The following is a 15,556-nucleotide window of genomic DNA, read 5'->3' on the forward strand; positions in this document are numbered from 1 at the left end:
ATCCTGCGAACAGACCTGCTAAAGTCCTAATCTAGTCTGTACGAAGACCTATAGATGTGGGGAGGGAATCCCTACAAGTACTAAGGACTGGGAGGAATATGGGACACCTCCTAACAGAAATAGTAGCAGACAGACGAACAAACAAAATAGATAGAACATAGAGGTCCGTAGACCAAGCAAACTAACAGAGTTAGATACAGAGCACAGGCTAGCTAGAAAGTAGATATACAATGAAGTCCAGCAAAGCCAGAAGGGCGGAGCAGGATTAAATAGGCCAACAAGGTCATGTGACCAGCAAAGGAAAAAAAACCTAACAGCAAGGTTCTAACACCAGAAAGCATTGGTACTGAGATGTGGTCTGTGGTCCCCACCTGCAGAACCACTCCTTTATTGAGGGTGTCTTGATAATTGCCAATAATTTCCATCTATTGTCTATTCCATTTGCACAACAGCATGTGAAATTGATTGTCAATCAGTGTTGCTTCCTAAGTGGACAGTTTGACTTCACAGAAGTTTGATTCACTTGGAGTTATATTCTGTTGTTTAAGTGTTCCCTTTATTTTTTTGAGCAATGTATATATTGTATCAAGATTCAAGATAAGGTGCTGCAGTGCAGAGAGGTGTGTCAGTGGAAAAGCAATAGACAAGTGTCATAGGTTCAGTGAACTAATTCATTGCATACTTTCACTGTGTGAGGTGGACTCATTATAACTGCATGTACTGTTGCTATATATATAGGTATATAATGATATGGGGTAGGTAAAGTCTATACCTGTGTGCAGGTCCGCCATGTTGCTCCCAGGATGTGCCCACCCATAGCCCATAGGTATTATATTCTCTTGAAGTGTTTCTTAATCTACTGTAATTGTGCATAACTACAAGAGGTAAGCATGAAAATAAACCTTTGTCGGGAATCTTCATATGTGCTTCTGCAGCCCAGTCAAGCTATCTGATGAAATCTCTTCATGTGAGTACTGGCTCAAAGAGATATTCACAGAAATGTTGTCTCAAGCGCCCCACACTCACAGCCTAGTTATGGAGTCAGAATAGTAACTACATGGTTGATGATAACAATTAAAAAGTAACTAAATTGTATAACAATTAAAGGGAACCTGTCAGCAGATTTTTAGACCCCAAAGTAACATCGTCACAGTAAAGTACTTGTAATGATGATTACTTCCGTGTCTTAATATTATAGGTCCGTGTCTACATTGCTTTCTAATCCATCTGCAAATTCTTTCGCAAATGAGTTTGCAAGTGCAGGGGCTTGGCCTGAAGGTACAGCTCTCCAGCCTCTCTCCCTCCTCCTGGCGCCAGCTCCCTACCGGTGATTAACAGGTCACTCTTCTCTGTGATCTGTTCCCCCGGTCAACATTTCATGCAGGCACTGTCATTCCCTAGGGTGATAAATGAGCAGTAACATATTGTGAGAACCAGACTGTCCATCTGCGCATACACCACCCCAGAAATGACGATGCTTGCTCAAGATTTCAGGTGGGGGAGCAGGTCACAGAGACTGACACATCGTGCAGGCGCCATCATTTCTGGGGATGGTGCACGTGCAGATGGATAGCCCTGCTCTCACCTCCTCATCAGGACATTACATGCGGCGCCCCCAGGAATGATGGTGCCTGTACAAGATGTTAGCAAGTGGAGCAGGTCATAGAAAAGAGTGACCTGTCAATCAATTGCAGGGCGCTTGAACCGGGAGGAGAAAGAAGGAGAGATGACTGAGAGCTTTAATTGCTGGTAAAGCATCTGCACTTGCAAACTCATTTGCATAATAATTTGCTGATGGAATATGAGAAAACTGAATTAATATAAAGATATTAAAGTAATCATCATTACACGTACTTTACCATGATGGCATTATTCTGGGGTCTATTATCAGCTTCTGCAAACCTATGAATTTTTGTAAAGTACTTTGTTACCTTATTTTGTCCCCTTCTCTCCCAAACTCCGTCTGCTGTGCCGTTTTAACTGCCTTGTTCAAGCTCCCTAAGATTCTACTGCTCACCAACAATCCATTCTTTTTTTAGAATCATTAGAATCAGAGAACCATACCTTCTTTGTTTGAGCCTCTTTGCTCCCCTTCCCGATACCGATAAAAATATCTTACACAGATTGTTTATAACTAAAGTATGGATTATTTGCTTTAAAACGCCGCTAGGCTCAGATAGGGGCAAGAACGGTTACATGAATTCTTTGGAATCCTGGGGGAACCGTTACTCAGGGCGACCATAGACCATATGCTGCAGCTTCTCTCAAGCACACAGGGGTATTGACCCTTAGGCACAGACACGTAAGTTTTTTCACTTGCTGACCAGACACACTTGACAAAAGTCCTCATAAACGGTAGAACAGTAGCATGTAATAAGAAGCCGCACAGCCAGTGCAAGTTAAGTCTTATAAGCAACAGGCTCCAGTGACAAACAGTACAGTTTCCTTAGCAGCATAGCAGTTCACAGTCTTCCCAGTAGTACAGTACAGCACAGTTCTAATGCAAAGACACATTAGTGAACACAGCATTCTTTACAGCACAGTGAGATGGAGGAGGGGGGGTAGTTTGCTGAGGGAGATGATCTCTGTGACACCATTTCTTCCAGTCCTTATCTTTCTCCCTGACAATACTCTGCACTGCTAGTTCAGGAACTCTACCTGACCTGTGCTTAGCTTCACTCCTGACTTGAATCCTTTTCCATTGCAGGGGCACTTCTGTCAGATGCAGAACACACACACCACCTTTCTCTTTGGCTCCAGTCAACAGTAAACAACTTCCCCACAATCCACCTGGGGCTCTGCTAAAACACTCCCCTTCTCCTGAGACTGTGTTAACCCCTCTAGTTGCTGGATGCTTCTTGAGCACAACACTTCCTGTCTCATCTGCTTGTGTTACTTCTAATAGTTGCTGAATGCTTTTAAAGCAACAGCACTACTTCTGCATGTCACACTCTGCAACAGCACTACTTCTGCATGTCACACTCTGCAACAGCACTACTTCTGCGTGTCACACTCTTCCCCCCTTTTTGAATGTCGTCCTTGACATTCATCTTAATTGGTCAATCTGACCAATTCTGAGACAGTGGTGAAAGTCGGATAACTTTATATACAAATTGGCATTGTGAAATTGGTATAACGTTCATAAACATTGATAACAACCTAATCTTACGACCTTTTTCTTGTAGGATGCCTGTAAGAAATAAACAATTAACACAATTAAATCAATTAGCCTCTCTTCAGCTGGAGCTTTTCGTACGTCTTCAACCAGCTCTCTCTATCTATGCATCTTCCATACTGCCTCTTGGTGGTGAATACCACTCAAGTGTGCTTACCTGGTCCACAGGAAGAGATACTTGTTTCCAGTCGACAGTCCTTGGCACTTGACTCAGTTCACCAAGTGTCTCATACGTCAGCATCACGGGTCTCTTCACTTCTCGAGTCGACATCCTCCTGGTGGGTAGTTCCTCAGATACCACGGGTTCTTCAGTCACAGGAGTTTCTTCCGCTGCACTCATGTCCCTTGCTTTCTCAGATGCTCCTGGAGCTGCCTCTGTAAGTTCCTGTACTTCTCCTGAGTCGCTTTTTTCCGCACGGTATGGTAATTCCACTCCTCCTGAGTGTCGATCAGTCTCTTCAGGGGCCGGTGTTCGATCATCAGATCTGAATTGAACTTCATCTGTACTCCTTGGTATGAACTCTGAAGCCTCAGGACTTAGTTCACTCTCCTGAGGATGGTACATCCCTCTCCTTGCAGGTCCGAGAAATACAACGGTGTGTTCTTCTCCATCGGAACTTTCAAGGTCACTATCCACCTCCGCAGCTTCAGTCTGTGGTGGTCCCTTAGTCGATCTCGGACAATGTAGGTCTACTTCTGGGAACTGAAGTCTTGTTGTGGTGGGAGATAATCACAGGGTAGCAGTAAATTCCAATGGACTATTCTGGTTTTCTTGTCTCCCGTCTCCATTCGGATTTCATACACTGGGCTGTCATCAGCTTTCCTCCTTATGACCACATACACCTTGTCTTCCCAGTACGAATGAAGTTTTCCTGGACCGCCTTTCTCACGTAAAAATTCTTGACTAGCACCCGGCTTCCTGGTGCCAATTCTGCTCCATAACATTTTCGCTCATAGTACTCCTTACTCTTGCTCTGTCCTTGCATAACCACTTTGGACGCTATGTTGTATGCCTCTGCCATCCGTTCCTTCCATTTCCGAATGTACTCCGGATACGTTCTGTAAGTCTCTGACACCGGAGTATTGAACATGATGTCGATTGGCCATCTTGGCGATGGTCCATACAATAGTAAAAAGGGTGAGTAACCCATTGCATCCCTCTTTGTACAGTTATAGGCGTGTACCACTTTTGACATAGAACTCTTCCAGTCTTCTGCTAAAGTGCGCAACATCGACAATAATGTCCGGTTAAAACGTTCCACTTGTCCATTACCCTCTGGGTGATAGGGCGTTGTGTGGGATCTCTGAATTCTACAGTACTTTCCTACCTTGGCAAAGTGCTGGGTCTCAAATTCTCTTCCTTGGTCATGGTGTAACCTCGTAGGGAACCCAAACCTCAAAGCAAAATCATTGAAGATCTTCTCTGCAGCTGTTCGACCCGATTTATTGGTGGTGGCATATGCTTGAGCAAATCGAGTGAAATGGTCCATCACCACCAAGATGTATTCGTAACCACTCTTGCACATCTCGAGATGTAGAAAGTCTATTGAGACCATCTCAAACGGATACGTAGTTTGGATGTTGCTCATAGGTGCCCGGGTTGATGTGTTGGGACGTTTATCTTTCAGACACCCACACTCCCTGGTCACGTACCTCTCAATATCTCTCTGCATGTACGGCCAGAATAAACGTTCACGGATCAGATTTGTTGTCCACTCCACTCCAAGGTGTCCCACGTTTTCATGGAGCTCTTTGTAGACCAACCTATGGAATACTCTGGGTAGTACCAACTACCAGTTTTGTCCTCCTTTACGATACAGGATACCGTCTTCATTGCGGTAGAGCTTCGTCCATTCTTTAATTAAAACAGATAATGCTAGTGACTCATTGTCTCTCTCCCGTTTACTTGGAAACCGATTTTGGTCCACATAAAGTAGTATTCTACCAATTATCTGATCTTCTCGTTGTGCTCTATGGATTTTCCCTATTGGTAGTTGTTGAATAGACAGAGGGTGATCTTGTTCTCTCACTTATATAGTGGTTTCCATGGTCAACGGACACCACAATGGTGTGTCTTCCTCCTGATAAGCTTGTACTGCTTGGGTAGTGCTCTCAATTGCTTCCAGACTGACATCCTCCAAGCATTTTTGCATGAACTCCTCAGGCTCTAGTGGCATTCTCGACAATCCATCAGCATCCACATTGCATTTTCCTGGCCTGTATTTAGTAGCATAGTTTTAAGGTTGAAGGAAGACTAAGTCCATCTAGTTCAACCCATAGCCTAACATGTTGATCCAGAGGAAGGCAAAAAAAGCCATGTGGCAAACACTAAACTCAACATTGGGGAAAAAATTCCTTCCTGACTCCATATTACAATCAGACTAGTTCCCTGGATCAACGCCCTATCAAGGAATCTAGTATACAGTGCTGGCCAAAAGTATTGGCACCCCTGCAATTCTGTCAGATAATACTCAGTTTCTTCCTGAAAATGATTGCAATCACAAATTCTTTGGTATTATTCTCTTCATTTAATATGTCTTCAATGAAAAAAAAAACAAAAAGAATTGTCCTAAAGCCAAATTGGATATAATTCCATACCAAACCTAAAAAAGAGGGTGGACAAAAGTATTGGCACCCTTTGAAAAATCATGTGATGCTTCTCTAATTTGTGTAATTAACAGCACCTGTAACTTACCTGTGGCACCTAAGAGGTGTTGGCAATAACTAAATCACACTTGCAGCCAGTTAACATGGATTAAAGTTGACTCAACCTCTGTCCTGTGTCCTTGTGTGTACCACATTGAGCATGGAGAAAAGAAAGAAGACCAAAGAACTGTCTGAGGACTTGAGAAGCCAAATTGTGAGGAAGCATGAACAATCTCAAGGCTACAAGTCCATCTCCAAAGACCTGAATGTTCCTGTGTCTTCCGTGCGCTGTGTCATCAAGAAGTTTAAAGCCGATGGCACTGTGGCTAACCCCCCTAGATGTGGACGGAAAAGAAAAATTGACGAGAGATTTCAACGCAAGATTGTGCGGATGGTGGATAAAGAACCTCGACTAACATCCAAACAAGTTCAAGCTGCCCTGCAGTCCGAGGGTACAACAGTGTCAACCCGTACTATCCGTCGGCGTCTGAATGAAAAGGGACTGTATGGTAGGATACCCAGGAAGACCCCACTTCTTACCCCGAGACATAAAAAAGCCAGGCTGGAGTTTGCCAAAACTTACCTGAGAAAGCCTAAAACATTTTGGAAGAATGTTCTCTGGTCAGATGAGACAAAAGTAGAGCTTTTTGGGAAAAAGCATCAACATAGAGTGTACAGGAAAAAAAAGAGGCATTCAAAGAAAAGAACACGGTCCCTACAGTCAAACATGGCGGAGGTTCCCTGATGTTTTTGGGGTTGCTTTGCTGCCTCTGGCACTGGACTGCTTGACCGTGTGCATGGCATTATGAAGTCTGAAGACTACCAACAAATTTTGCAGCATATTGTAAGGCCCAGTGTAAGAAAGCTGGGTCTCCCTCAGAGGTCATGGGTCTTCCAGCAGGACAATGACCCAAAACACACTTCCAAAAGCACTATAAAATGGTTTTAGAGAAAGCACTGGAGACTTCCAAGGTGGCCAGCAATGAGTCCAGACCTGAATCCCATAGAACACCTGTGGAGAGATCTCAAAATGGCAGTTTGGAGAAGGCACCATTCAAATATCAGGGACCTGGAGCAGTTTGCCAAAGAAGAATGGTCTACAATTCCAGCAGAGCATTGTAAGAAACTCATTAATGGTTACCGGAAGCGGTTGTTCACAGTTATTTTGGCTAAAGGTTGTGCAACCAAGTATTAGGCTGAGGTTGCCAATACTTTTGTCCGGCCCTTTTTTGGAGTTTTGTGTGAAATGATCAATGATTTGATTTTTGCTTCATTCTCTTTTGTGTTTTTTCCTTGCAAGCAAATTAAATGAAGAGAATAATACCAAAGAATTTGTGATTGCAATCATTTTCAGGAAGAAACTGAGTATTATCTGACAGAATTGCAGGGGTGCCAATACTTTTGGCCAGCACTGTATATAACCTGTAATATTATACTTTTCAAGAAAGGCATCCATGCCCTTCTTAAATTTTAGTAGTGAATCACTCATTACAACATCATGCGGCAGAGAGTTCCATAGTCTCACTGCTCTTACAGTAAAGAATCCCCGTCTGTGATTATGATTAAACCGTCTTTCCTCCAGACGAAGAAGATGCTCCCTTGTCCCCGTCTCAGGCCTCTGAGTAAAAAGATTAGTAGAAATGTCTTTGTACTGTCCCCTCATATACTTGTACATAATAATATCACCCCTAAGCCTTCGTTTTCCCAAAGTAAATAACCACAAGTGTAATAACCTGTCTTGGAATTGCAGACCCCCCAGTCCTCTAATAACCTTGGTCGCTCTTCTCTGCACCCGCTCTAGTTCAGCTATGTCTTTCTTATACACCGGAGACAAGAACTGTACACAGTATTTTAAGTGTGGTCGCACCAGTGACTTATATAGAGGTAAAATTATGTTCCCCTCATGAGCATCTATGCCTCTTTTAATGCATCCCATTACTTTATTTGCCTTTGCAGCAGCTGCCTGACACTGGCCACCAAACTTGAGCTTGTCGTCCACCAATACACCCAGGTCTTTTTCAGTGACAGTTTTGCCCAGTGTTTTACAATAAAGCAAATAATTATACATTTTATTTCCTCTGCCCAAGTGCATTACCTTACATTTATCCCCATTAAAGCTTATTTGCCATTTATCAGCCCAAGCTTCTAGTTTACATTGATCCTCCTGTAATATAAAATTGTCCTCCTCTGTATTGATTACCCTGAAGAGTTTAGTGTCATCTGCAAATATTGAAATATTACTCTGTATGCTCCCTACAAGGTCATTAATAAATATGTTAAAAAGATGCGGGCCCAATACTGACCCCTGTGGTATCCCACTGTTAACTGAGACCCAGTCTGAGTGTGTTACATTAATAACCACCCTTTGTATCACTGAGCCAGTTCTTAACCCACATACATATATTTTCCCCTATCCCCATTGTTCTCATTTTATATATCAACCTTTTGTGTGGAACCGTATCAAAAGCTTTGGAAAAGTCCATATACACAACATCCACTGCATTTCCTTGGTCCAGTCCAGAACTTACATCTTCATAAAAGCTGATCAGATTAGTTTGACAGGAACGGTCCCTTGTAAACCCATGTTGATATTGGGTCATGAGGTTATTCTTCCTCAGATACTCTAGTATAGCATCTCTTAGGAAACCCTCCAGGATTTTACCCACAGTAGAGGTTAAGCTTACTGGCCTATAATTTCCAAGTTCGGTTTTGTCCCCTTTTTGAATATTGGCACCACATTTGCTATACGCCAGTCCTGTGGTACAGACCCTGTGTAGCGCCGGCGTCCCTGCCCTCTGTTAGGCAGGGACGCTGTTCCCCTCACCTCCCTGCTCCGTGCCCGGCGTCCTCCTCCCGCTCTGCTGGCAGCGCGCGCTCCTTCCCGGCCACTGTGCTTAGGGCGCGCGCGCGCGCTCTCCCTTCCTCTTAAAGGGGCCGCGCGCGCCGTCCTAAGGAGTCCCCGGCCAATGGCCGGAGGACTTCACCATATATAAGGCACCTCCTCCAAAATGGAGGTGCCCGAGCAATGTTGTTGCACTGTTCTACTCTGCTTCAGCCCTCAGGTCCCGTTGCCAGTTACCTGCCAGTTACCTGCCTGATTCCTGCCAGAGTCCTGCCAGTTTGCTGTCTGTTTCCTGCCTGTTATTCCTGCTACCTGCTTGCTAGCCTGAGGTCCGACGGTCTGCCTTACAACTCCTGTCAGTCTGTCTAAGGACCAGCTTGCCCGCTCACCTGGGAGCGCACATCAGCTACCTGCCTGCTTGCTAGCCTGAGGTCCGATGGTCTGCCTTTCTACTCCTGTCAGTCTGTCTATGGACCAGCTTGCCCGCTCACCTGGGAGCGCTCCTCCGCTACCTGCCTGCTTGCCTGCCCGGAGGCTCCGCCGTCACGTGCTGTGACCACCAGCTATTCCAGAGACTCTTGCCCGCTCACCTGGGAGCGCTTCTCCGCTACCTGCCTGCTTGCCTGCCCGGAGGCTCCGCCGTCACGTGCTGTGACCACCAGCTATTCCAGAGACTCTTGCCCGCTCACCTGGGAGCGCTTCTCCGCTACCTGCCTGCTTGCCTACCTGGAGGCTTCGCCGTCACGTGCTGTGACCACCTGCTATTCCTGAGACTCTCGCTTGCTCACCTGGGAGCACACATCCTCCATCTGCCTTGCTAGCCTACCTGGAGGTTCAGCCATCTCAGGTCGTACCTACCCTTTACCTAGAGACTGCCCCGGTCACTTGCCGTGACCTCCAGCCCGTTCACCCAGAGACTGCCCCGGTCACTTGCCGTGACCTCCAGCTCATTCACCCAGAGACTGCCCCGGTCACTTGCCGTGACCTCCAGCCCGTTCATCCAGAGACTGTCCCGGTCACTTGCCGTGACCTCCTGCCCGTACACCCAGAGACTGTCCCGGTCACCTGCTGTGACTGCCTGCCTGGTCGCCACCCGCTCCCTTACAAGGACCGCCCCCTTGTATAGTAGCTCAGAGGTTCCGCCTCCCAGACCCGTTACAGTTTGCTCGGGCCATGGAACCCGGTGGCACCCAAGCTCCCTCGCTCTCGGACCTCTGTCATGAACTGTCCCGTCAGAGGTCCCAACAGGAGTCCATCCTGGGTCACCTGCGGAATGTCAATTCTCGCCTGGATACTCTGACTGCTCCACCAGCAACCACCGCCAGTGCCATGACTCGCAACCCGGCAGCTCCGCTGCCCACCAATACCATGGTATCCTACCCCGGACCCCGGCTTTCTGCACCTCCTCGCTTCGGAGGCGACTCCACCCAGGCTCGGGGCTTCATAAATCAGTGCACCCTGCACTTTGAACTATTGTCCCACCAGTTTAACTCCGACCGGGCCAAAATTGCCTTCATCATGTCCCATCTCACCGGGGAGGCCCTGGCCTGGCTAAATCCTCTATGGGAGAGAGGAGACCCCCTGGTGTCCGACTTGCCTGCCTTCCTCACGGCTTTCCGGAAAGTCTTCGACGAACCCGGACGGAAGACCTCATCCGCATCATCTCTGCTACGCCTCCGTCAGGGAAGTCTCACCGTGGGCCAATATGCCATACGGTTCCGTACCCTTGCCTCGGAGCTGGCCTGGGATAACGACGCTCTGGTATCCGTCTTCTGGGAGGGTCTGTCCGGCCGTATTAAAGATGAACTTGCCGGTCGGGACATTCCTACCACTCTCGATGACCTAATAACTCTTGCCACCCGGATTGACCTACGGTTCCAGGAGCGTGCCAAAGAGGTCACCCGTGAGAGGAGGTTTCCACGTCTAGCTCCTACCTTTCAGAAACCCGTCACTCCCTCCGTCTCTCCCCAGGTACACTCTCCTGAGTCTATGCAGGTCGACCAGACCAAGATGGTCAAAACCCGTCAGGACTTACGCCGTGCCGAGGGGAGCTGCTTCTACTGTGGCAGTAAGGAGCACCGGATCCGTGCCTGCCCAGACAGGTCGGGAAACGCCTGTGTCTAGGTTCGCTCAGAGAGGTCGACCTAGACAAGAATAAATCCTCTCCATCTCTGCTGCTGTCAGTTTCAATCGTCTGCGGGGAGAACCGTTATTTCGAACTAGCCCAACTTGACTCTGGAGCAGCCGGGAATCTTATTTCACAGTCCCTGGTAGAGAAATACCGCATCCCCACCAAACCTCTGGCTGTACCCTTGTCTGTTGCTGCCGTGGATGGGGGTCTCTTACCACGCCCCATCCAACTCATCACCGAATCCATTACTCTACAGGTGGGAATGCTGCATTCTGAGAGTATCTCCTTTCATGTTCTGCCTGGACTCTCTCACGCCCTCTTGCTAGGTCTACCTTGGCTCCAGAGACATGCACCCGTGCTTGACTGGCAGACCGGAGAAGTCCTTCGCTGGGGACAGGACTGCCATAAGACCTGTCTGGTTCCCGTCCATCCCGTCTGTCCTTCTCCTACCCCAGCTAATCTACCTGGACTTCCGATTCCTTATTGGTCTTATGCTGATGTCTTTAATAAAAAGGAAGCAGAGACACTACCCCCTCATAGACCATACGACTGCCCTATCGACCTGTTACCCGGTACTACTCCTCCCCGTGGGCGTATTTATCCATTATCCGCTGCTGAGACCCGGTCGATGTCCGAATATATTGAGGAGAATCTGGCCAGGGGATTCATCCGGAAATCTACCTCCCCGGCGGGAGCAGGCTTCTTCTTCGTAAAAAAGAAGGACGGCTCTCTCCGTCCCTGTATAGACTATAGAGGCCTTAACCAAATCACGGTGAAGAATAAGTACCCCCTTCCGCTCATTCCGGAGTTATCTGATCATCTGAGAGGGGCTAGAATCTTCACCAAACTGGACCTCCGTGGGGCGTACAACCTGGTTCGTATCCGTCAGGGGGATGAATGGAAGACGGCATTCAACACCCGGGACGGCCACTATGAATATCTGGTAATGCCCTTTGGTATCTGTAATGCTCCTGCCGTCTTTCAAGAGTTGGTCAATGACATCTTCCGGGACCTTCTCTACTCCTGCGTAGTGGTGTACCTGGACGACATCTTGGTCTTCTCTCCGGATCTCCAGACTCACCGGAGGGACGTTCGTCAGGTCCTGCTCAGGCTCAGGCAGAATCACCTCTTCGCTAAACACGAGAAGTGCCTCTTTGAGCAGACCTCGCTTCCGTTTTTGGGCTACATTATTTCTCAGACCGGCCTACGAATGGATCCGGAGAAACTGTCTGCCATCGAGAAATGGCCTCGACCGGAGGGGTTGAAGGCCATTCAGCGGTTCCTGGGCTTCGCCAACTACTACCGCCTCTTCATACCACACTTCTCTTCCCGGACTGCCCCAATTTCCGCGCTCACCCGTAAGGGTACTAATCCCAAAGAGTGGCCGCCCGAAGCAGAGGAGGCCTTTCTTTCCTTAAAACAGGCCTTCTCTTCCGCCCCGGTGCTGCATCGCCCGGACGGCAACAAGCAGTTCTTCCTGGAAGTTGACGCCTCCTCCTCTGGAGCCGGAGCGGTACTTACTCAAAAATCATCTTCCGGGAGGATGGTAACTTGCGGCTTCTTCTCTAAACTCTTCTCCTCCTCAGAGCGCAATTATTCCATAAGAGACCGAGAGTTATTGGCCATCAAACTGGCATTGGAGGAGTGGCGTTACCTGCTCGAGGGGGCTCTTCACCCGGTAATAATTTACACTGACCACAAGAACTTGGCTTATCTCCAGCATGCCCAGAGACTTAACCCGCGCCAAGCCCGGTGGTCCTTGTTTTTTGCTCGCTTTGATTTTGTTCTTCATTTTCGCCCGGCTGACAAAAACGTCAAGGCGGACGCCTTGTCTCGATCCTTTCTGGTGTCTGATCTCGAGGAAGATCCGAAACACATCATCGATCCCGCCAGAGTAATGCAGGTGGCTCCCGTGAGTCTAAATCGTCTCCCTCCTGGAAAGACGTTCGTATCAGTACCTGATCGGGAGAAGATCCTTCACTGGGGTCACTCGTCTAAACTGGCTGGCCATGCCGGTCAGAAAAAGACCCTCCAGCTTATTACCCGGCACTACTGGTGGCCTACCCTGCACAAGGACGTAATAGACTTTGTTTCTGCCTGTGTGTCCTGCGCCCGCAACAAGGTTCCGAGACATCTGCCAGCCGGTCGCCTCCTTCCGCTCCCAGTACCTGCTGCCCCCTGGCAGCATATAGCAATGGACTTTATAACAGACCTCCCAGTCTCTGCCGGTTGTACGGTCATTTGGGTGGTCGCTGACCGCTTCTCCAAGATGGCTCATTTCGTTCCCCTGCCAGGCCTCCCGTCTGCACCCGAGCTAGCTAAAGACTTTATTCGTCACATCTTCCGTCTTCATGGCCTGCCCCTCCACATCGTGTCGGATCGTGGGGTACAGTTCACCTCACGCTTCTGGAGAGCCACTTGTAAACTGCTAGACGTCACCCTGGACTTCTCTTCCGCTTACCACCCACAGTCCAATGGTCAAGTGGAGCGGATCAATCAGAACCTGACCAGTTACCTCCGGCACTTCGTTAATGCCCATCATTCAGACTGGGTGGATCTCCTACCATGGGCCGAGTTCTCTTATAACAATCACGAGAGCGAATCCTCCTCCAAATCCCCGTTTTTTGTAGTCTTCGGTCAGCATCCTCGGATTCCTTTTCCTGTCTCCACCTCTGTGGACAACCCGGCTGCGGAATCTCTCGTTGGCAAATTTTCCTCCATTTGGGAGAGTACCCGATCCGCACTCCTTCAGTCGTCCGAACGGATGAAAAGACACGCTGACAAAAAACGCCTGGATCCTCCACAATTTCGTCCCGGAGATAAAGTCTGGCTCTCATCTAAATATGTCCGACTCAAGATACCTTCTTACAAGTTAGGGCCTCGGTTCATCGGTCCTCTGGAGGTCATCAGTCAGATCAACCCGGTGGCCTATAAATTGAAACTCCCGGCCAACTTACGGATCCCTAACTCCTTCCATGTATCTCTCCTCAAACCTGTGGTACTTAACTCTTTTTCCAAGTCTACAGGTACGCCTCCTGCTCCGGTTTCTGCTGAGGACGAGTTTGAGGTAGAGAACATTCTTGCCACCAAAAGGGTAAGAGGAAAGACCTTTTTTCTAGTAGATTGGAAGGGGTTTGGTCCTGAGGAGAGAACGTGGGAGCCCCGGGAGAACATTCATGCCCCTCTTATCCTTGCTAAATTTCTGTCTGGCCTAAAAAAGGGGGGGCCTAAAGGGGGGGGTACTGTAGCGCCGGCGTCCCTGCCCTCTGCTAGGCAGGGACGCTGTTCCCCTCACCTCCCTGCTCCGTGCCCGGCGTCCTCCTCCCGCTCTGCTGGCAGCGCGCGCTCCTTCCCGGCCACTGTGCTTAGGGCGCGCGCGCGCGCTCTCCCTTCCTCTTAAAGGGGCCGCGCGCGCCGTCCTAAGGAGTCCCCGGCCAATGGCCGGAGGACTTCACCATATATAAGGCACCTCCTCCAAAATGGAGGTGCCCGAGCAATGTTGTTGCACTGTTCTACTCTGCTTCAGCCCTCAGGTCCCGTTGCCAGTTACCTGCCAGTTACCTGCCTGATTCCTGCCAGAGTCCTGCCAGTTTGCTGTCTGTTTCCTGCCTGTTATTCCTGCTACCTGCTTGCTAGCCTGAGGTCCGACGGTCTGCCTTACAACTCCTGTCAGTCTGTCTAAGGACCAGCTTGCCCGCTCACCTGGGAGCGCACATCAGCTACCTGCCTGCTTGCTAGCCTGAGGTCCGATGGTCTGCCTTTCTACTCCTGTCAGTCTGTCTATGGACCAGCTTGCCCGCTCACCTGGGAGCGCTCCTCCGCTACCTGCCTGCTTGCCTGCCCGGAGGCTCCGCCGTCACGTGCTGTGACCACCAGCTATTCCAGAGACTCTTGCCCGCTCACCTGGGAGCGCTTCTCCGCTACCTGCCTGCTTGCCTGCCCGGAGGCTCCGCCGTCACGTGCTGTGACCACCAGCTATTCCAGAGACTCTTGCCCGCTCACCTGGGAGCGCTTCTCCGCTACCTGCCTGCTTGCCTACCTGGAGGCTTCGCCGTCACGTGCTGTGACCACCTGCTATTCCTGAGACTCTCGCTTGCTCACCTGGGAGCACACATCCTCCATCTGCCTTGCTAGCCTACCTGGAGGTTCAGCCATCTCAGGTCGTACCTACCCTTTACCTAGAGACTGCCCCGGTCACTTGCCGTGACCTCCAGCCCGTTCACCCAGAGACTGCCCCGGTCACTTGCCGTGACCTCCAGCTCATTCACCCAGAGACTGCCCCGGTCACTTGCCGTGACCTCCAGCCCGTTCATCCAGAGACTGTCCTGGTCACTTGCCGTGACCTCCTGCCCGTACACCCAGAGACTGTCCCGGTCACCTGCTGTGACTGCCTGCCTGGTCGCCACCCGCTCCCTTACAAGGACCGCCCCCTTGTATAGTAGCTCAGAGGTTCCGCCTCCCAGACCCGTTACACCCTGTTATTATGGAATCTTTAAAGATTAAAAATAATGGTCTATCTTTGACGTTACTTAATTCCTGCAGTACTTGAGGGTGTATCCCATCCGGGCCCGGGATTTGTCAACATTAGTGATTTTTAGACGCCGCCGTACTTCCTGCTGGGTTAAACAAGTGACATTTAATGGAGAATTTTTGTCATCACTAATCATGTTTTCTGTCATGCGATTTTCTTGTGTAAATACTGTTGAAATAAAATCATTTAGCATATTGGCTTTTTCCTCATCCCCTCCACCATTTCACCCAG

The sequence above is a fragment of the Phyllobates terribilis genome, unplaced genomic scaffold (assembly GCF_046119375.1).
Source record: "Phyllobates terribilis strain yellow unplaced genomic scaffold, ASM4611937v1 Scaffold_2__4_contigs__length_985480577, whole genome shotgun sequence".
In the NCBI taxonomy this organism is placed as follows: Eukaryota; Metazoa; Chordata; class Amphibia; order Anura; family Dendrobatidae; genus Phyllobates; species Phyllobates terribilis.